The sequence below is a fragment of the Petaurus breviceps genome, unplaced genomic scaffold (genome assembly GCF_028583685.1).
Source record: "Petaurus breviceps papuanus isolate PSGF00001 unplaced genomic scaffold, PetGlider_PUasm1.0 99, whole genome shotgun sequence".
Taxonomy (NCBI): Eukaryota; Metazoa; Chordata; class Mammalia; order Diprotodontia; family Petauridae; genus Petaurus; species Petaurus breviceps.
The window spans coordinates 11,254,402-11,277,926 of record NW_027187465.1 but is presented as its reverse complement, the minus strand read 5'-3'; the positions used below and the strand labels follow the sequence as shown (position 1 = coordinate 11,277,926).

The following is a 23,525-nucleotide window of genomic DNA, read 5'->3' as shown; positions in this document are numbered from 1 at the left end:
TATACAAAGAGTTTAACAATGAACTCTTTTTGTATCTAAGAACAGCATGACTACCACAGACAGACTCTAGAATCCTGGATGTGCTTCTAAAACAGAGGTTCTTAACAGTGGTCCGCAGACCCTGAGGGGTAAGTTTTAGGGGGTCCATGAGCCTGGATGGAAAAAAATGACATTTTCATTTCAATGTAATAGGTTTCCTTTGTAATTTCTATGTATTTTATTATATACATTTAATGAATAATTCTGAGAAAGTGTCCCTACACTTCACCACACTGACCAAGGGATTCAAGACAGAAAGAGGGTTAAGAACCCTCGTTCTAGAGGAAACAAAAATGGTACTAAGTAAATAAACACGGTTAACATTACTAGATTAGGCCAAGTATACAGAAGAGTTCCGTGCTGGAGACAATATAATCTTGAGGGCTGGGATCCGTTCTAAAGACATCTTAAGGAAAGGAAGCTACCAATGGCTTGAAAGAAATCTTAAACCTTATATTACAAATAAAAGTGACTGAGGAAACATTAATAACAAAAGACCCATATTTCTATTTTTGAGTATTCTAAAATTTTTATAAGAATAATCAGCACAAGCATCAAGGATATTCTTTACTAGGACTTTAAAAGGTGATCACATTTTTTCAGTCCCCCTTATCCTCGGGGCCTCTTTCTCCCTCCATTGGAGAGGGTGGAAGGTGGACAGTGGACAGCTCCTACAAGATCCCCCAATTAAGAAGGGCACCCAGGGCAGTCATCTCATTATTTCCCACCAAACTGCACTCCTCTGGACTCGATCATGCATTCAAGCTGTGGACTCTTACCCTCCCGCCTATTTTTGGCTTCCTTTTATATGATATCTCTCTCATTAGAATAACATTGTCAGCTGGATCAAACTGGACTCTAACTTGTGGGTGGATGGAACAAAACAGAGCAGTCTAGAGACAGGAGAGCCAGAAGTTCAATTTCAAAGTGAGGGAAATGTCTTGCAAGCCAGAAGGTAGATTGGACACATGTGCAGAGGCCCTACCCCTAGCAGGGGTACCAGAAAGTGTAGGGAGATCTCAATACTTATACCAATGGTTGTGCAGTGAGCTGCAGCCTTGATAATAAGGGGTGACAGCAACAATGAGGCAAGTTTGATTCATAACAGGGCTTCATGACTGGAACATGGGTATTTGTCCAAGCTTGTCTGGTGCTTATCCCAGCTCAGAAAACACCTGGTGCTGTTCAAAGCAACATAATAATTATGGGATTTTGCCAGAGAATGAGATCATCCAGAGGGTGAATACAAAGGATTGTTGTTATGCCAAGCTCACTGACACTGTCTGCTTGCTGAACCTTAGCTCTGGAAAATAGGGTGTCTCCTAATATCTTGACAAGCTCTTTGAGGGTAGGGAAGATCTTTTGCCTTTTTTGTATCTGCAGTGCTTGGCATATCGTAGGTGCTTCATACATGGCTATTGATTAACTGACTGGCTGAATTGGTGGGCCACATTCCACACTATGCTTATTATTTGTTGAATTAAAAAAGCATATGATTGAGTGGAACAAAATGATTCCTTAAATTTCTTCCCCTAACCAGGTTTCTCCCATTCAAATGTCAAAATGATGCAGGATTCTTCAAAAAACATTGATGGAGATAATTCTATTTAATGACCTTCTGCTCATTCATGCCCAAAGATGCATAAATGGGGGAGATGTCTACTTGCTGCAAGTGTTTGTCTCTGACACAGAGGAGATCTAATGCCCACAGACATGATGACCTCCATGGGTCTTTCCAGATCTAAATCAATGATGCCGTGAAGTCAAAGAAGGATTCTCCACCGATGATGAAGCTCCTGTGTGTAGATAACATTATATGGATTACATGAAGCCCCAGGACATGGCAAGAGTTTCTTAAGAGAGATCTAAGATATAGAACTGGACAGGATCACAGACACCATCTAGTCCAACCCTCTCACTTTACAGAGGGGAAAACTAAGATTCAGTGAGGTTAGGTGACTTACCTACGGTCATGAAGTTAGTATTCATCAGAGTTGGGATTTGAACCCAGGTCCTCTGATCTGTAATCCTATCCAAGAAACATTTATTTAGTGCCTACTACTAGCCAGGCACTGTGCTAAATGCTGGGGATGTAATTAATTAAAAAGACAGTTTCTGACTTCAAAGAGCTTCCAGTCTAAAGAGTTGTAGTCTTTCCCCTGAACCATGAATTACATATAACTGTTCACAAAGGAAAAAGCAAGTGGATGAAGAATGCCTTTTGTCCAAATTACGATCTGTATTTGGATGGACAACCTATTGAGCCCATCCATCTGTATATGCCTAGAGCAGCGAGGTAGCAGATAAAGTTTCAGTCCTGGAATCAGTTCAAATCTGGCCTCGGACACTCACTAGTTGTGGAACTAGGCAAGTCACTTTACCCAGTTTGCCTCAGTTAGCCCATCTGTAAAATGAGCTGGAGAAGGAAATGGCAAACCACTCTAGTATTTTTGCCAAGAAAACCCCAAATGGGGGGCACAAAGAGTAGTACATGACTGATACAACTGAACAACAACATATCTTGGACTGATGTAACAAATAACTAATGAATTAGACCTAGAATTAAACTGGGGGAAGACAGCAGTTGGGCTGCTTTTCTTTTCATGACCTTGAAACAAAGATCCATCATTTTTCACATCAGTGGTTTTATGGTGATATTGTATGGCTTCAAGTTGTAGAATTCTGCAATCTCCAAAGAGTTGAAGTTGGGGATCACCCAAAGGGCATTTGGAGCAACACTCTGAAACAAGGAATTACAAAGAAAAAGAGAAGTAAAGGATGTCTGTCAACCAAGGAAATGGATAAAGATGCACTGGTTACGTGACTCTGGGTTCCATTGGTATCTTCTCAATGTCAAGAGAAAGCAAGGAAGGTCTCCAGATCATTGGATGGTCTTCCTATAGGAACTTATGGGAAGAGATGGACATGGGCAAAGGTTGAAGATGATGGGCAGGCTAGGAAAGAAAGGTTAAGATCTGCATCATGGGAGGGAAGATGCACTTAGTTGAGATAATGGATCCATTGGTTTGGAGGATGAATTAGAGAGTGAAGAGACCAGAAGCCAGGAGGAGTTCAATTAGGAAGCTGTTGCAGTAGTCCAGGTAAGAGGGGAGGAGTGCCTGAACTAAGGTGGTGACCCTGGGAGTAGACTGGTAAAAATAGATTTGGTGTGAAGATAGAATTGTCAAGATTTGGCAACTGATTGGATGGAAAGTGTGTGTGTGGGGGGGATGTGTGAAAGAATGAAGGAGAGACAAGAGTCACGAATGACTCATAATGTAAATCTGGGTGACTGGAAAGATGGTAGTGCCCTTAAAAAAGCAGGAAAGTTTAGAGAAAGAGTGGGTTTAAGGGGAAAGATACTGAGTTCCAATTTTGTTGTGTTGAATTGAAGGTGCCTTTGGTATTATTGAGTAAAGCCCTTGAGAGGCAAACAAATACTTTGCTCATCATTGTTTCCTTCCCAGAACATAGCACAGGTCTCTTCCCCCTAGTAGGATCACAGGATCATGGGTCTGAGCTGGGAGGAACCATAGAGCCCAACCTCCTCGTATTTAGGTGAGGAAATTGAGGCACAAGGAGAAGTAACTTGTCCCAGGTCCCCAAAGTACTAAGTCAAGGAATTATAGGCAGCATCATGGATCCAGAATGGGAAGACATCTCAGAGGCCATGAAGTTCAGTCCCCTCATTCTACAAAGGAAGAAACTGAGGCTGAGAGATACCTCAGAGATCATCTAGTCCAACCCTCCCATTTTTATTGTTGTCAAGTCATTTCTGCTGTGTCTGACTCTTCACGAATGTATTTGGGGTTTCCTGGCAGAGATACTAGAGGGGTTTCCATTTCCTTCTCCAGCTCATTTTTACACATGAGGAAACCGAGGCAAACAGGGTTAAGTGACTTGCCCAGGGTCATACAGTATCAGTGGTCAGATGTGAACTCAGGTCTTCCTTACTCCAGGCTTATGCACTATCCCCTGAGTCACCTAACTGGCTCTCATTTTACAGATGAGGAAGGTTTGGTTATTTGCCCAAGACCACACAGGTACTAAGTGTCAAATGTAGGATTTGAACCCTTATGCTCTCTGACTCCAGAACCAAAGTTCTTCCCACTACATATAGTGGTTACTCAATAAACATTTCTAGAAAAAAATGAAACTTAACCTGTTCTCATCTGTATAAAAACATTGGAGGGAAGACACAAGTGCACACCTTGTGGTTTTCTTCCCTCCAAATTCTTTATTTACAAAGATAATCAAACATCCTATTCTATAGTAATTCCCTGCCACATTTGTCATTTTCACACTTCTGGTCTTACTTTACCCCATCAGAGCACTGGGAGAGACTGTATGGCAACGATTAGCACCCAGTGTTCAGCATGGTGTCTGGCACATATTGATTGTTGACTGACTGACAGACTATCTGACTGGTGCAGCCCTAAACCACCTGAGTTTTAGAGAGGTGAAGTTATTTGCCCAAGAGAGGGAAGCCAGCTTCTAACAGGGCTCCATCCACCACACCACCTCTGCTCCCTGGGGAGGGTCTTACCACGTCTTTGTTTCTTCCATGCTTCAGATTACTTCTCTCTGCCTTCTGAGAACCCCACATGTGCCTGCCAGGTTGATGGGCTCTGTGGGCAGGGGTTTTGTGATCACAAGGGCATATGGGCACATGATAATAGTGGGGAGGAGAGGGAAACACTTGATTTAGACTCATAGGCACTGGGTTCAAATCCTGACCCCACTACCTGGATGGTCTTGGGCAAATCATTAAAATTCTTTAAGGAGGGGCGGCCAGGTAGCACAGCGAGTAAGCACCGGCTCCAGTGTCAGAATGACCTGGGGATAGAATCCGGGCTCAGACACTTAGCACCCACCCAGAAACACCTGGCCGTGTAAACTTGAGCAAGTTACTTAACCCCAATTGCTTTAAAAAAAATTCTTTAAGGATCATAATACTAACATTACCTACCATACAGGGTTGCTGTGGGGATCAAATGAGATTGTGTGTATGATAATGCCACATATATGGGCATATATATGCATATATAGTCATATATGTGCCGTAATAGGCAGCTAGGTGGCTTGGTGGATAGAGTGAGGGGCTTGGAGTCAGGAAGACCCAAGTTCAAGTCTGACTCGAGACACTAGCAGGGTGAGTCACTTTGCCCTATTTGCCTCAGTTTCCTCATCTGTAAAAATGATCTGGAGAAGGAAATGGCAAACCACTCCAGTCTCTTTGCCAAGAAAACCCCAAATGGAGACATGAAAAATCAAACACGACTAAAAATAACTGAACAACAAAAACTACATGTATATGAAAATGGCATATATAATATTTTCACATATGCGATCGCACTTTATAGATATAAATATGGAGCTATCAAGGCAACTCTTATGAGAGCACCCAGGATAGAGAGCTGAAGGCGCGAGAATGCTGCCCTCTAGTGACTGATACAACTACTGTCAACCCAGACAATTCAGTGAATGTTTTGTTGTTCAGTTGGATCCAACTCTTCGTGACCCCATTTGGGCTTTTCTCGGCAGAGATACTGGAGGGGTTTGCTATTTCCTTCTCCAGCTCATTTTACACATGGGGAAACTGAGGCAAATAGGGTTGTGTGATTTGCCCAGGGTCACACAGCTAGTAAGTGTCTGAGATTGAATTTGAACTCAGACCCTCCTGACTCCAGGTTGGCACTCTCCACTGTGCCACCTCGCTGCCCCTAACCTAAGTGTTTTATTTTATGCAGTAAAAAACATGACTCTGAAGAGAGGTCTGTAGGCTCCACCAGACTGCTAAAGGAGTCATGACACAAAAAAGTGAAGAATTTTTGGTTTCATCTAACCTTATTTTACAAAGGAAGAAACAGGCCCAGAGAGGGTAGGCAATTTGCCAGAGGCTTCACAGGTAGTAAGAGGCAATGCAGGGACTCAAAACCTAAACATCTTACTCTAAATCCATCATCTTGGGCTGCGGGCACCATGCTTTATTTTTTACTTTCCCCATATAACCTGAGGGCTAGGGGATGCAGGTTTACACAGTATTGGATTTGGAGTCAGGAAGACCTGAGTTCAAATCCTGTCTCAGACACTAACTACCTGTCTCATCCTGGGAAAGTCACTTAACCTCTCTCAGCCTCAGTTTCCTCATCTGAAAAATGGGAATAATAATAACACCTACCTCACAGAATTGTTGTGAGGGTCAAATGAGATTATGTTCATCAAGTACTTTATAAAACTTAAAATGCTGTATAAATACTAGCTGTTGTTATTGGATGGCTAGAGGGAGCTATACTGTACAAAGCCTGGAGTCAGGAAAACTCATCTTCGTGAGTTCAAATCCAGCCTCAGACACTTACTAGCCGGGTGACCCTAGGCAAGTCACTTAACTTTGTTTGACACAATTTCACCATCTGTTAATGAGTGTGAGAGGGAAATGGCAAATCACTCGAGTATCTTTGCCAAGAAATCCTCACAAGGGGTCACAAAGAGTCCGATGTGACTGAACAACTAAAAGTATTATTATTATTAATTATTTTGTGTCAGTTTTCTTTCCACTCTACAATTCAAAGCAAATTGAATTTAATCCACATATCTGAAGCACCTATAACACCCAAGGCACTGGGGGCATAGATAAAAATGAAACAATTCCTCAAGAAACTTACATTCCATTGGGAGGAGATGCAATATGTTGTCCACAAATAAATAAATACTATATATATATATATATATTTATAATGGTATGCAAAATATTTTCAAAAGAGAGAGAGTGCTTATAACTGAGAGGATTTGGAAAGAGGAGGTGGCTCCTGTGCTTTGGAGAAAACCAGGGTAGTGAGTGAGAGAATTCCAGGCATGATAAGGCACCTGTAGAAAATAAAGGAAGCTGGCAATGGAGGGGTGCTGATGGGGAAGAGGTAGCAGATTTGCTTGACTAGAATAAACAATGTGAGAAGAAATTTAATCATACTGGAAAGGCAAGTAGGGAAGCCAGCTGGCAGATATCTTTAAATGCAAGGCTGAGGAGTCTGTTTTCCATTCTAGAGGCAATAGGGAGCCACTGATGATTTTTGAGCTGGGAGGTTGCCATGGTCAGATTCATGTTTTAAGAATATCAGCTTGGGTCCAGGAGCCAAGATGATTGAGTAAGAAGTAAGTCACTCTCACTGTCCCTTACTGACCTCTGAAAGCCCAGAAAATATCACCCCAGAAAAATCCCTGGAATAGTTGAGCCAGCAGAACGACAAGATGCAGCAGTCTTATAGCCCAGGAAGCTTGGGGGGATTAATGGGAAAGGCCTCTCTTGCTCTGGGGGAGGGGGAGCAGTATAGGACAGGAGGTGTCCCAGTAAGCTCCAAGTCAGCAAACCAGGGAGAGAGCCTGAGCCCCAGGGTGATGGAGCAGGCAAGCTGCCTTGGCACAGGCAGGGGAAGTGGTAGACACCAACCTGTAAAACCATCATGTGTACCAGTGGGCAGTCATCCTCCCATCAGCCAAATCCTCTGGTGTTTCAGCACAACTCCAGGAGGCATAGCTCCAGGCATCCTCTAGCAGCTAAACCTTTCAGTACATTAAAGAATCCCCAGTGAGCAGATGTCCTCCTGGGGCCAGACTCCTAACCCCTACCCTGAGAGCTTCAGTGTTGCTGACCCCAGTTTAGTACCAGGTAAACTGCCAGACCCCTACAGCCTCCAGCTGCCAGCACCTGAGGCCCCAGAACACAAAGACAGTGATCAGGTCCTGGGCTCCCAGCACAAGAAGCTTAGGTCAGTGCCCCCTGTGCTCCAACAAGAAAGTTCAACTTTAAAAGCCAACAAACAGGCAAACACCATGAGCAAAAAGCAGAAACTGACAACGACCATAGATTCTTATTATGGAGACAGGGAAGATCAAGGCACAAATTCAGAAGAGGACAACATTGTCAATAATACCCACATCCAAAACCTCAAAAAGGAATATGAACTGGGCTGAAATCCAAAAAACCTTCTTGGAAGAGCTCAAGAAGGGTTTTAAAAGTCAAATAAGAGAGGTAGACAAAAAATTGGGGGGGGGGGGGGGGTAGAATGAGAGGTATGCAAGAGAGAGCCAATAGATTGGAAAAGGAAGGACAAAAATTGACTGTAGAAAACAAGTCCTTAAAAAGTACAATTGGCCAAATGGAAAAGAAGACACAAATGCTCATTAAAGAGAAGAGCTCCTTAAAAAGTAAAATGGGTCAAATGGAAAAGGAGGTACAAAATTTAATTGAAGAGAAGAATATGTTAAAAATTAGAATTGGGCAAGTGGAAACTAACAACTCTGTGAGATATCAAAAATCAACTAAAAAATGAAAAAAAAATAGAAGAAAACATAAAATACCTCATTGGTTAAACAACAGATACAGAAAAGAGATCCAAAATATAATCCAAATTATGAATTACTGGTTTACCTGAAAGCCATGATGAAGAACCTGGACTGCATCTTTCAAGAAATCATCAAGAAAAACTGCCATGAGGTCCTGGAACCAGAGGGTAGAATAGTCATGGAAAGAATCTATAAATTACCTCCTGAAAGAGATCCCAAATTAGAAATGCCAAGTATTTTAACCAGATTTGTAGCCAAATTCCAAAATTACAAGGTCAAAGAGAAATTACTGCAAGCAGCCAGAAAGAAACAATTTAAACATCATGGAACCACAGTCAGGATTCCACAGGATCTTGCAGCTTCTACATTGAAAGATCAGAGGGTGTGGAATATGATATTCCTTAAGGTAAAAGAGCTTGGATTACAACCAAGGACAAACTACCCAGCGAAATTGAGCATGATCTTTCAGGGGAGGAAATGGATATTCAATGAAATACTGGACTTCCAAACCTTCCTGATGAAAAAACCAGAGCTCACTAGAAAATTTGATATTCATATATAAGATTCAAGAGAGGCATAAAAAGGTAAACAGGAAAGGAAAAAAAAACAAGAACAATATGTTATTACTAATAAGGACAAACTGCTTACATCCCTACAAGGGAAGATGACACTTGTAACTCTTGGGAATTGTATTGTTATTACAATAATTTAAAAGGGGTATGCATAGACAGAGGGTAGGGGTATAAGTTGACTTTGACATGATGATAAAAAAATCTAATTAAGAGGTGAAAAAGGATTGTACTGGGAGAAGAAGAAAGGAGGAGGCAAACGAGTAAGTTACATCACATAGAAAGGCACAAAAACCTATTACAATAGAGGGAAAGAAGGGAGGGAGATGAGCATTGTTTGAATCTTACTCTCATAAGATTTGGCTCAAAGAAGGAATAACATAATCAGTTAGGTATAGAAATCCAACTTGCCCTATAGAAAGTAGGAGGGAAAAAAGGAGGGGGTTAATAGAAGGGAGGGAAGAAGTAGTAAGGGAAAAGAGGAAGAAAAGAGAAGGGGCTGATAGAAGAGAGGGCAGACAGAGAAAGGTGGTGTTCAGAAGCAAAACTCTAGTGAGGAAGGAAAGAGAGAAAGGAGAGAGAAAAGCATAAATGGGGAGGGGGGAATAGGATGGAGAGAAAGACACAGATAGTAATCATAACTCTGAATGTGAATGGCATGTACTCTCCTATAAAACAGAAGTGGATAGCAGAGTGGATTAAAACCATAATCCTACAATATGTTTATAAGAAACACATTTGAAGTAGAGTAAAAGTAAAAGACTGGAACAGAATATATTATGCCTCAGCTAAAGCAAAAAAAAAGCAGGGGTAGCAATCCTGATCTCAGACAAATCAAAAGCAAAAATAGATTTAATTCAAAGAGATGAGGAAGGAAACTACATACTGCTAAAAGGAATCATAGACAAAGTAATATCATTACTAAATATATATGCACCATCCAAATTCTTAGAGGAGAAATTAAGGGAGTTACAGGAAGAAATAGACAACAAAACTATATTAGTGGGGGACCTTAACCTCCCTCTCTCAGAACTAGATAAATCTAACCACAAAATAAGCAAGAAAGAAGTTAAGGAGATGAATAGAATTTTAGAAAAGTTAGATATCATTGATCTCCAGAGAAAACTGAATAGGGGTAGAAAGGAATATACCTTTTTCTCATTGGTAAATGGCACCTACACAAAAATTGACCATGAATTAGGACATAAAACCCCACAATTCAATGCAGAAAGGCAGAAATATTAAATGCATCCTTTTCAGATCATGATGCAATAAAAATTCCTTGTAATAATGGGCCATGGAAAGATAGACTAAAAATTAATTGGAAACTAAATAATCTAATCCTAAAGAATGAGTAGGTCAAACAACAAATCATAGAAACCATCAATAACTTCATCCAAGAGAATGACAATAATGAGACAACATACCAAAACTTATGAGGTGCAGCGAAAATGGTTCTTAAGGGAATTTTTATATCTCTAAATGCTTACATGAGTGAAATAAAGAAAGAAGAGATTAGGGTGGCTAGGTGGTGCAGTGAATAGAGTACCAGCCCTGGAATCAGAAGGACCTGAGATCAAATCCAGCCTCAGACACTTAACACAAAACTAGTCGTGTGATCTGGGGCAAGTCACTTAACCCTAATTGCCCTACCTTCCCCCCTCCAAAACACAAGCAGAAAGAAAGAAAAAGGAAGGAAGGAAGGAAGGAAGGAAGGAAGGAAGGAAGGAAGGAAGGAAGGAAGGAAGGAAGGAAGGAAGGAAGGAAAGAAAGAAAAAGGAAAAAGAAAGAAGGAAGGAAGGGGAGGCCAGGTAGCACAGCAAGTAAGAGCACTGGCCCCAATGTGGGGATGACCTGGGGATCGAATCCCAGGCTCAGATACTTAGCACCACACCCAGAAATAACTGGCCGTGTAACCTTGAGCAAGTTACTTAATCCCAATTGCTTAAAAAAAAAAAAAAAAAGAAGGAAGAGATCAATGAATTGGGCATGCAACTAAAAAGCTAGAAAAAAAATTAAAAATTCCCCATTAAATACCAAACTAGAAATTCTGAAAACCAAAGGCTATTATATGGGAGCTTGGGTTTGTTATGTTTGTATCCAGAGGAAAGATGTGGGGCCATGAACAGAAGTTGCAGAGACAAATTGAGACTTGATTTCAGGAAAAACTTCCTAATACTTAAAGCTGTCCCAAAGTGAAATGAACTGCTTGGGGTGTGGGGTGGGTGGGTGATAGGTTTCCCCTCCTTGGAGGTTTTCAAACAAAGGCTAAATGCCACTAATCAAAGTAGGTGTGTCATAACAGGGATTCCTTCATGTATAGGTTAGTCTAGATTAGGGGTCTTAGGGGTTGAACTTGAGGACCTAGAGGGCCATATGTGGCCTTGAGGCTGCAAGTTCCCCACCCCTGGCCTAGATAATCCCAAAGATCCCTCTGGAGTCTCAGATTCTGTGATTCCAAGGCAGGTATTATTAGCCCAGGTATTATTAGATACTAAAAACAAAGAAAGGGAGACTTGGAGAGGAGATCCTTATCAACCCAAGGTTTGGGGGCTTTGGTTCAAAGCTTGGCTATTAGAATTATTCAGCACCCAGTTTCCATTGTGTTGTTGTTGCTTTTGCTGTGGAACTGGAGAAGAAAGGAGTGTGGCTGTTTACAGACAGAACAAGGATTAATTCCCATGGTCTTGGATTTCAGGGTCAGTCCTCTTTATTTTACCATGTTCTGCTGACCTTCGTGTGTGTCCATCACTGGACTGGGCTCTATGGAAGATACAAATATGAAACACAGCTTAAACCCTCAAGGAGCTTACCATCTAGGAAAACAACTGAAGGGTGAAGCCTGCAACATAGACAATGAAAGACAGAGGAAACAGAAGAAAATTGGCAATGGTTGAACGGTTGAAACGCACCCTTCATGTGGGGACAACCAATTTCAGTATTCTGAGAAGGGATAGCAGAATGATTTAGGCTAAAACTCCGCAGAGGAAATCAGCCCAGGAGGGAAGGGAGACTTTCAGGAGTGGCCATCTGAAGATTTGGGAGAAATCATCCTATGAAGTTGGAGAAGGACCTGAGAGTGATCTGGGCTTTACTCCTAAGTGCTGACCCAAGATGTGCTTTCTACCACTCCCCAGCTCATGCACAGCTTGGGCCCCACCACCCTGCCTGCCTTCTTGTCAAACAGATGATCCACATAGCACCACATGGCCCAGAGACCTGAAGCATGTGGAGATCAGGCTCAGGGGAAGTCGTGGTGTGATCTACATGCTGGTAGGGAGACATATAACCCAGGAAAGTAAAAAATGGAAAGAAATGTCCCACATACACTGAAACAATCATGACTGTGGTTTTCATAGTAGCAAAGAATTAGCAACAAGTAAATAAATAACAGATTTATTAAGTGCTTACTATGTGCCAAGCACATAGAGGCAGCTAGGTGGTACAGTGGATAGAGTACCAAGCCTGGAGTCAGCAAGATCTGAGTTCAAATCCAGCCTCAGACACTTACTAGCTGTGTGACTCTGGGCAAGTCACTTAACCTCTGTTTGCCTTAACCTACTGGAGAAGGAAATTGCAAACCATTCCAGCATCTTTGCCATGGACAAATATGGCCCATGGAGTCACAAAGAGTTGGACATGAATGAATGACTGAACAACAAGATGTCCTGACAAGAGTTTGGGATAAGACAAGCTAATCCTTATTCTCAAAGGGTTTGTGTTCTAATAGGAGAAGGGGAAGCTATTTGAAGAGATCAACTGAGATTTGGAAAAGCCACATTGGGAAGATAGATGTCAGGGCAAACACGCGGAGATGAGTAGAACTGAAGGGCGCATGGTCCTCTGAGAATGATTGTGTCAAGAATGCTAAAGCTCCGAAGAAGCTGAGCCTAGTGAGAAAAACTAGGCAACAGAAAGGAGTGATTTGGTTACATTCGGGGAAAGAAGAAGATCAAAGCAAGGCTAGAAACATTGGTCCGGGTGGATGGAACAGTGTCGCTGTTGTTCATCCTTCATTCTCCAAGAGGACAAAGACAATGGACAGCAGGGAGAAGGCAAAGGTGTGTAATTTTTATTTTGCTTCTCTTTTTTCTACCAAAGAAAATGAACTTTGGATTGGAGAAGGCAGAATAAACATCACTAATAGACAGTCGCTGCCAAAGATAAGTAGGGGAGATCATAAAAGAACAAGAAACCCAAGTCATGAGGTTTAGATGAACCTCATCCCAGGGCACAGGATGAACGCCAATGGGTGGTGGCTGATTTCTGAAAGATCCTGGACAGCCACAGGAGAGGGACTGCACAGAAGGACACATGTTGTCGCCATTTTTTTTTTAAAGAGAAAAGAAAGGAGTCTAAAAACTATAGGTCAGTGAGTTTTGATTTTGATTCTTGACAAAATTCTAGAATGTTTCATTCAAGGGATACTTCATGGATGTCTAGAAAGGGAAGCAAAAATTCTAACAGGGTCTTCTGGTCCCATCAAGAGCACAGAGTGGCAGACCATTTCCTTTTTAGACAGAGTTACCGGAATCAGGGGACAACGAAGATATAGTTTGCTTAGATTTTAGTAGGCATTTACCAAAATATCTCATGCTGTTCTTGTGGACAAGATGGAGGAATGGAGGCGAGATGGGAGCTCAGATAGGTAGATCAGTTGGAAAGAGTCATTGATGGTTTGCTCTCAAGTTGGAAGTAAGTCTCTACTCCTGGAGTGCCCCAGGATCTATGCTTAGTCCTGTGATGTTTAACATTTTTAATCAGGGATTGTGTTACTAGCATAGATGGTAATGGTACACTTCTCAAAGTTTTAAGTGACACAAGGTAGGAGGGGTAGTTAACATGTTGGATGCCTGATTTGAAAGGCTAGCACATGAGATCAAATCTAATAAGATAAAATGTAATAGGATACATACTACCAGACAGATGTAAGGGCAGCTAGGTGAAACAATGGATAGAATACCAGCTTGACAAGACTCATCTTACTGAGTTAAAATCTGGCCTCAGACACTTACTAGCTGTGTGACCCTGGGCAAGTCACTTCACTCTGCCTTAGTTTCCTCTAAATGTAACTGGGGAAGGAAATGGCCAACCACTCAAGTAAGTATCTCTCCAAGAAAACCCCAAATGGGGTCACAGAGAGTCATATACGACTGAAAAGGACTGAAAGTAACAGTCAGATAGAGAGGTGGGGGACTTAGAGAAGTGGGGGGCTAGGATGGGTATTTTTGGATATGGCAAATGTGTGGTTTGTTTTGCTTAACTAGCCTTATCTGTTACAAGGGAAGGTTTTTTTGAGGGGAGAGGATTTGGAAGAAAGAGGGAGATAAGTCATACTGTCTCATAAGTCATACATAATCCAAGGTTTTGCCTGTTTGCCCACCTTTGGACCCTCCCCAACTTATCAATGTTTGTTTAAATTCTCTTAGTTACAACTGAACACAATAGCTCAGATGTGGCCTCACCCAAGCAGGGGCCTGTTACACTAAGCCTCTCTTAATCCAGCCTAATATGCAAATAAAAGGGACACAGATAAAAGAAGAAAGAAAAGAAAGTGGCTGTCGAATTTTTAAAAGATGCACTGAAGAGAAACTAACATGCTGAATTTATTATATTCCTTAAAAAGAAAACTACGTAATAGACGTTTGGGGTTTCATGTATAATTTTCTCATTTGATAATGCTTGTCAACCACAGAGTAACAAAGACATTTTAAAAAGTGGACAACTTTTTAATATAGAATATATTAAAGAATATAGAGATTTCAATTTCTACTTGCATTTAATAGGGATAAAACCTTGTACTTGCATTCCAGAAATTAGCTTCATAAGGATAAGATGGGGTGGAGCCCTGGTATCTGAAGTCTTTAGGCCAGATGGCCATTCTTTTCACAAAAACCTAGGTTTTGGGTGGTTTGCAGGTTCATTATCTGTCAAGAGTTGGAGGGTCACCAACCAAACCAATGTGATTTTAAGTTGGATTGAGGGGCTTTAGTAGCTAGGTGGAGAAGTAGATAGAGTACAAGGTTTGGAATCAGGAAGACTCATCTTCCTGCATTCAAATCCAGCCTCAGACACTTACTAGTTGTTGAGCCTGAACAAGTCACTTAACTTTGTTGGCCTCAGTTTCCTCATTTGTAAAATGAGCTGGAGAAAGAAATGCCAAACCACTCCAGTATCTCTGCCAAAAAAACTCCAAGTGGGGTCAGGGAGTCAGACAAGACTGAAACAACTGAACAAAACGGTGTGCAGGCCTTTACCCTATTCAGACCACATTTGGGGAACTGTATTTGGTTCTAACCAAGATACCGTGTTTCCCCGATAATAAGACACTGTCTTATTATTTTTTTTGGAAAGAAAAACACCAGAGGGCTTATTTTCAGGGGAGGGCTTATGTTGTCCTGCCTCAGCTCTCCTCCGCGGCACTGCTCTCAATGGCGCCAGCAAGCAAATCACTGGGGAAGAACAGGATGACGTGCTCACAGCTGCAGCTCTGATTGGATGCAGCTCGGAGCTCGGCGTGCGTTTCACAGGGGGGGGAGGGGAGGGGGGGCAGTGCATACAGAGGGTACCGTAATGTAGCGTGTAGCACAGGGGATCACCTTCACTACAGTAGCAATCTCAATAGGGCTTATTTTCGGGGGAGGGCTTATTTTAGAGGAATCTTACACAGTAAGGGGAGGGCTTATTTTCGGGATAGGTCTTATTATCAGGGAAACACGGTAGTTTAAGAGAATATTGATAAGTTAGGGAGGGTCCCAAGGCAGGAAAACAGGGGTGAAAGACCTCAAGCTTGCACAATATGGGGATCAGCTTAAAAGATCACCTTAGAGAGGCCAGAAGAGTGCCAAGGTTGGAGTCCAAGATTCCCTTGGTGAAGAGGTGGGGGTGATGGTTGGCATGTAAGCGGCATGGTTTGGAGCTGCTAACCAAGGAGCTTGCAAGAGTCACATCATCCCCTTTCTTGGGGAACCAGCTCTCTCTAGAAGTATATTTAATGAGCATTTAGCATTGATTCCAGTGGGTGCAGTTTTCCTGGGTGCCAGTGTTAGTCATGCTGCATGCTGGTCCTTATAGCAGCGGAATCATAGGCCCTGTCTGTCATCATCATCATCATCATCATCATCATCATCTTCTTCTTCTCCTCCTCCTTCTCCTCTCTTCCTTCTTCTACTTCTCTCCTCTTCCTCCTCCTTTTCTTCCTTCTCCTCCTCTCTCCTTCTCCCTTCTCCTCCTTCCTCCACCCCTAACTCAACTGGGGAAGAAATCATCTTATCCCTCAGATTCTCCATTAAGATGTCATCCTGATTTATCTGTCATGTTCTAGCCTGGATCTATTTGGTTCATCCCTCCCCTGGGTGCTTGGCTGTTTTCTCTGACTTTTACTAAATGCCAGATAGAAAGAGATGCCCTGGGTAATTCTGCACAGGTCTTCCTATTTACAATGCAAACTTGTCACCATCAATTACTGTCTCTTAGTTATCCCCTGGGTGTGCATATGGAACCCTTCCAAGGTCCCCCATACCAAAGAGGGGCTGCTATCTTGCTCGCGCTTGCCTTGAAGCCAAGAAGAGTCCAGTTCAATGAAGAAGGGATGTGGGGACTGATGGCTGGGCCCGGGAGGATCTGTATCCCCCATATTCTCAGAGGGCGGACATTCTTTGGAGGGGAGTGCAGGCCAGAGAGAAGTAATGAGTAGCACAATGGAACCCTGAGAACAGGGATGTATGTTTATGGAGCAAAAGACCCCCTGATCAGTATCCCCTCTGGAAGTCTGTCAGGCTCAGTCTCTTTCAGGTCTAAAGCTCTGGCAGCTCCCCCATCTTCCTGACAAGTGACAAGACTGAGGGATGGAGATTGGCTTTTTGCTACAACTCAGCCATATAGATGCCATGGTATAGTGGGAGGAGAACTGGCCTTGGAATCAGATAGCCCTGGGTTCAAATCCTGCTCTGATACTTAGTGGTGTAAGTAGGCACAAGTCACAGCCTCTCTGAGCCTCGGTTTCTACACTTACAAAATGAGGACAGTGCCTACTAAAGTACGGACTAAGACTCACACAATAAGATGTATTGTGAGTATGACCCTGAAGCTCATCTATGCAACGCGAGTAAACGATCAGACTTGGAGTCAGGACGATCTGAGTTCTAATCCTGCCTTAGATGCTAAGTGGGTGACCCTGGGCAAGTCACTTGATCTTTCTCAGACTTAGTCTCCTTATTTGTAAAATGGGTACCTCCCAGGGTTATGGTGAGGATCAACTGAAAAAAAAAAGGTATGTAAAGTGTTTGTAAACCTTAATGTGGTCTACAAGGTTGGTGATTATTATCAATATTGATATTATTTAAAGCTTCACATAAATGGCTCTTATTTGGAGGAAGAGCAGCAAAATGTAAAGAATGCTGACTCTGGAGTCTGGGCTCAGGTCCAGTCCTGGACATTCGCTTACGTGACCTTGGGTCACTCACTGGAGATCCTCGGGCCTCATTTTCCTTCTCTGTAAAGAGGTGTGTACAAGTGCCCAGGGAGGACTGGCACCTCTGGGGCAAGAGCTGCCGAACCTTTCTCAGGGCTGCTCATCCACCCTGGGTGTCCACCTGTCACCCAGTTCTCACCGGTGGCTCCAAGAAGCCGTAGCATGTGCAGTGACCACACCCCAGCAAACTATCTCGGCAGACAGGCTCAGCCAGGTAACCAACAGTGCTGAAACCTGTTGGTAAGTTATGGGGAAATCTACCCCTCGCAAATGACAACTTTCCCCAGTGGAATGGTGTAATGGGAATGTAAATTTTTAAGATCTTCCCTGCCCCTAGACTAAAGTGCACCTGGAGCCTGGGGTGGGAGGCTTGTTTTTCAGTAGATACTTTTTGATTGGCCAGTGGGTCCAGAAGGTTGTTACATTCTCTGAGCCAGGAGCAGGCTATATAAACCCTGATTTGAGGCTTTGTTTTGGGGCTCACTTTGAGAAGTGTTCTGTGATTTGATCAGATGAAACTCTGGGAAGCCGTTGTTGAGAGTCCCCCAGCTTTGAAAAACCCAGATGTTGATTTGGTATGGATGTAATGGTTGGACAGTTTGGAAATCTGTCTACTTGATCTGTTTCTGTCTTGATAATTCTGTCTGTATATTCTGAAGTTCGGGGTGCTGACCTTTTTCCCCTGAACTAGGTAAACGATACATATCTGACTGATTAAAGTAAGCTTGTTAACCCATTTTGAATTGCTTTCCTTTATCAAAGCAGATCTAAGAACATGTGTTGGCAGACACCCTGGGGACACTGGGGTGTTTGCCACTACAAATGGGTGGATGGGAACGACTTGTTCTGACAGTCATGAAGGTGGCCAAAGCAGGCACTGCTGAGCACTTAGAACTTGGTTAAACATGGAAAACACCAAGGACGTCCACTGCATCCTGGGTCATAACCAATCATCTTGACTTCTATAGAAGAGAGATTGATGGCTTTGTGTAACTCTGTTTCACTTAAATCCAATTTGTGCTTGAGTTGAAAAGCATCACCCACACCATTTCATCTATCTTAAAGTCTTGTGGTGAATGATGAAGCATCAGGTGCAGATACATTGGGGGCTGTAGACACAATCCTGCACACAGGCCACCCAGGCCACAGGATCATCTTCTCACTGGACTGAAGCACCAGTGGGGATTTGGCAGCTCCCTGGCTGTCTGTGCAGCCTTTTTAAAGAGGCTAGAAAAGGTGCCCTAAAATTCATCTGTTTCCCCCAATCCTGTCCTGCTTGCTGCAGCAGGCAGGGGATCCTACACTACAGGTAAAACAAAAAAATGTACAAAACCTTGTGATCAGAGGCAGAAAGGTCCCATCCTTCAGTGGACCATGGATTGGACTTGATGGCTGCAGAAGTCCAACTCAAGACGTGATAACTCAGTACAATTCTATAATATACACTAAATTCTTCATAGCCACATTTTTTGTGGTGGCAATGATAACAAAACAGGAAGAAAGTGGGGACTCAGACTAGGAAGTAGTTCCACGAATCTGTGGGATGTGGAGGAATAGTGATCTCGCCTTCCCCCACTCCTCCCTCAGTTAGAGCTCTAATAGTGGCTCTCAGCCAGGCTGCATTCCTTGAGAACACAAGGGACTGTGTGGCCCCATCCATTCCCCACCCCACCCCACTCTTCTCTGCCAAGGGAGAGCAGGTAGCCCAATGGGTAGGATTGCTTTCCTGGTTACCTGACTCTTACTGACCTGCTGAAGAGACAAATTTTTGTTTTCTTCTTTTCCTGATTAGTTTTTGCCTGGGATTAGGATAGCCACCGGATGATATGCCCAACAAAGGCACTTCAAACTGGAGGGTTTATGTGGCTGGTGGGCTTTTGTCTTCCATGCTCAAAGAAAACCAAAATGACATCACGATGTCTGGGTCAAGGTACAGCTCGTCCTGCTGTTTGCTCAGACTGATATGAGCTTGGAATGCTCTACCACAGGCTGGGGACAAGGAGACCACAGGAACATCTGGAATAGAGAAGGCTGTCATAAGTATGTGCCAGTGGGGAGAGGGGACACGGAGATACAACAAACGCCCGGCCTGAGGGTTAACAGATCCAAGGGAACATGGGAGGGCCTTAGGTGATGTGGGCAAAGCCCTGAACTGGGAATCTGGAGTCCTGGTTGGCCTGGTCCGGGACCTGTCCCAGCGGGCCATCTGCCATGCCTAGTATACCCTTCAGCATCAGCTTGGCCTCACTTTCCCTCAAAGTTCATCTCAGAAGCCACCCCCCGATCCCCACAGACACCGGTCCTCTCTTCCCTCTCAAATTCCCTTCATTCAGGTTTGGGTGTGTGGGGGGTATTTCCCCAGCAGGAAACCGACCCCCTCTTTGTGGGGGACCATCCCTCTCGCTCTTTTGGGGGGAACCACACCTATGATTTCACTGGTGTGGGGAGCTGCTGCTGAGTAAGCGTCCTCTTCCCATGGGGTCTGAGGGCCTCACTCAGACTCCCGCTGTATCTTCCGTGTCCACAGCTGTTCGCCTTTGATCTCCTCCGTTAGCGGGGCAGCTCCTTGAGGGCAAGAGTCCTGTTTTTGTGTTTCTTTGTGATCCCAGCTTTAGCACAGTGCTCAGCACACAGTAAGCACTTAATAAATGCATGTTGGCTAATTGAATTACTCACTACACACCTGCCTCTCTTTCTTTGGCCCCACACACAATAGACACACAGAGATATATGCATACATATATACACACACACACACATATATATGACACTTACATATAACGCTTAAATTGACCTTGGGGGCAGCTAGGTTGCTCAGTGGTTACAATCCTGGGACTGGAGTAGGGAAGACCTGAGTTCAAATCCAGCCACTGACACTTACTAGCTGTGTGACCCTGGGCAAGTCACTTTACCCTGTTTGTCTCTGTTTTTTTCATCTGTAAAATGAACTGTAGAAGGAAATGGCACTCTAATATCTCTGTCAAAAAAAACCCAAATGGGATCATGAAGAGTCAGACATGCCTGAATAAAAAAGTTGAACTAAGTCTAGGCAATCAATCAGTCAATCAATGAGCATTTATTAAACACCAGTCTATACTAAACACCAGAGATACAAGGAAAGTAAAAAAACCTGGTCCTTGTCATCAAGGAGCTCCCATTCTAAGTGAGACAACATGTATATACAAGATATACACAGAGTCATGCCTTTTCCTTTTGAGTCTCAGTTTCCTCATCTGTAAAGTATATGTGAGTTAACCTAGATGATTTTTTTAGTCTTCTGAATTCAATTCAGTCCAACGAACTTTTATTATGCTCTTACTAAATACCAAGCACCGTGCAAGCCCCAGGAATCCAAAGCCAAAAATGAACCACTGTTTTTCCTCACAGAGCTTCCTTTTTCTTTTTTAGGGGAAACAACATATTTCACAGAGAAGTAAAAATGAGTTTTACACATATATATATATACACACATACACAATACATGTGTGCATGTGAATATATATGTACATACATGTATGTATAGACATATACACAGTACATTGATTTGGGGCTGGAGGAGAGCTCTAACAAGTGAGGGGAAAGGTGGGATTAGGAATTTGTGAAGGCCCCAGAATCGAGCTTTGAAGGGAACTAGAAATCCTCAGGGACAGAGAAGTCAAAGTAAACATTATAAAGCTTGGTGGGGAGCTGGGCAGGGCAACACAACACACGACTGGCCATTTTGGCTGAAACTTAGTGTGACAGAAAGGGAGTAAATGTGAAATCTAGAAAAATAGTGGAGTCAGATGGCAAAGGCCTTTAGACCAGCATTAGACACCGGCAGCAGGCAGACAAGGCAGGCTTTTGAGCAGAGGAGTGACATGGTTAGAAGTAAACTGTGAGTTTGGGGAAACTATCTTCCCCACTCCCCAGAAAAAAAATAACCTTAGAGGTCAAAGAACTACAGAAGTTGTGTTAAGAGAGTCAGAACTCAGGCTGGTAGGGACCGGATGAAGCCTCACTGATTTTATCTAGAAGGAGACTGCCATTAGCTTAGAGATTTCCTGCCAGCATATCTGATAAAATTAACTTAAAGTGGGGGGGAGGAACAAACTTTATCTTTGGCAACTCAGAGACCCCAAGGTTAACACCCCGAAGCACCTGACATCTGGGGCCTTACCACTCAACTTTCCAAATCCAGAAAGCCTCACCCTCTGGGCTCCTTCTGCTTCGGGTAATGCTGCCCCAAGGCTGTGAAAAACCTGTTAAAGCCTTACTTTCTATGGAGCAGTTGCCCATCAGCTGTTAATTAAAAGCTAATTAAAGATTTTATCTCCTAGCCAGGTCTCTTTATTTACTGACCTCCAGTCTAAGGGGCAGGGGTGAGAGGGAGGATCTTGGGACCTGTGAATGTACAACAGATGCCTTGATCTTTAATTTTATTTTTTAGCAATATAAATGATATGACTTGTTTAGGAATATGTGTTAGCAGCTGTATGGAGAACAGAGAGGGGAGAGGCTGGAGGCACGGAGGTCAGTTTGCAGAATGTTCGGGTTGTCGGTGGGAGGGGCCTGAGCCTTGTGTGTGAGGAACATGAAGTTGACAGGACTTGGTAATGAGTGGATAGGAGAGGTGACCTCGGGCAAAGCCCCCAAGGAAGCCTCCAAGGCATGACAGTGCCTTCAATAGGAACAAGGAAGTTTGGAAGATGGGGTAGGTTTCAATGGGAGGCTGAGTTCCTTTTTGGATTGAAAAGTCCTGGCTGACCTTCTCTATTCTAAGGGCCCTTCCTGCTCTGACGACGGAGCCTCTGATAGCTTTTCCATTTCTGACATTCTGTAGTTTATGACTCTGAAAAGGTTCCCGAGGCAGCTGGCAGGCGAGAAGGCCGGGTGGAAGGGCAAACTAGGGAGGGAGGTAAGAGGGGAGGAGGAGGAGGAGCCAGATTGGAAATTTCAAGTGCAGGTCTAGGAAGGGAGGGAGGAAAGCCAGCTGGGGGAGGGGAAGAGTCCTCATTCCCCACTCTGGAGCGCTCCTCCCCCACTCCGAGGTGGGGGACTCCTACCCCCCCCCCCCCCGGGAGGGGGATGAATTCGATAACTCCCTCCATGGTCACATCTAAGGCTTAGGGAGCACGTTCCTCTCAATTGTTCTGGGAGCATTACCCGTATTTTACAAAAGAGGAAACTGAGTCTCAGAAGGGGTGCCTAGCCAAAGACCACATATGAATGAATAAATGCCAATTAAGCGTACTATTCTAAGCAGTGGGACCAAAAGTACAAAAGTATACAGTCCCTGCCCTCTAGGAGCTTATACTGGAATAGGGGAAAAACACATGTCTGTCTCTGTCTCTGTCATCTATAGATATACATGGGAATATATCCATACAGAGTGCATGTCTGTGGACAAATAGACAGGGTGTGTTTCTGTAAATCTCTCTTATTCTCCTTCCTTCCCTCCCTCTCTCCTCTTTGTCTCTCTGTCACTCCTCTCTCTTTTTGCTCTCTTTCTCTCGGCTCTCCCTCTGTTCCCTTCTCTGTGTCTTTCTCTCACTCCTCTCTGTCTCTGTCTTTTTCTCTCCTCCCTGTCTCTCCCTCTGTCCCCTTCTCTCTTTCCTCTGTCTCTCTTTCTCACTCCTCTCTGTCTCTGTCCTTTTCCCTATCTCCTCTGTCTCCCTCTCCCTCCCTCTGTTTCTGTCTTTTCTCTCCTCTCTCGCCTCTAGTCTCTGTCTCTCACTCCTCTCTGTTTCTGTCTTTTTCTCTCCTCCCTGTCTCTCCCTCTGTCCCCTTCTCTCTTTCCTCTGTCTCTCTCTCTCCTCTCTGTCCTTTTCCCTATCTCCTCTGTCTCCCTCTCCCTCCCTCTGTCTCTGTCTTTTTCTCTCCTCCCTGTCTCTCCCTCTGTCCCCTTCTCTCTTTCCTCTCTCTCTCTCACTCCTCTCTGTCTCTGTCCTTTTCTCTCCTCTCTGTCTCTCCCTCTGTCCCCTTCTCTCTTTCCTGTCTCTCTCTCTCTCACTCCTCTCTGTCTGTCTTTTTCTCTCCTCCCTGTCTCTCCCTCTGTCCCCTTCTCTCTTTCCTCTGTCTCTCTCTCTCACTCCTCTCTGTCTCTGTCTTTTTCTCTCCTC

General features: G+C 43.6%; 1 long non-coding RNA gene across 1 annotated transcript in view; it reads right to left on the bottom strand.

The window, feature by feature from the left end:
• LOC138156345 (uncharacterized) overlaps positions 1-23,525 on the bottom strand; it is a 33,173-nt gene that overhangs the window by 5,452 nt on the left and 4,196 nt on the right. Inside the window, exons 2-3 of the long non-coding RNA XR_011167126.1 lie at positions 19,174-19,440; positions 8,468-8,536 (exon numbers count right to left, since the gene is read on the bottom strand). This is a non-coding gene — a long non-coding RNA (uncharacterized lncRNA). The remainder of the gene's footprint in view (positions 1-8,467; positions 8,537-19,173; positions 19,441-23,525) is intronic.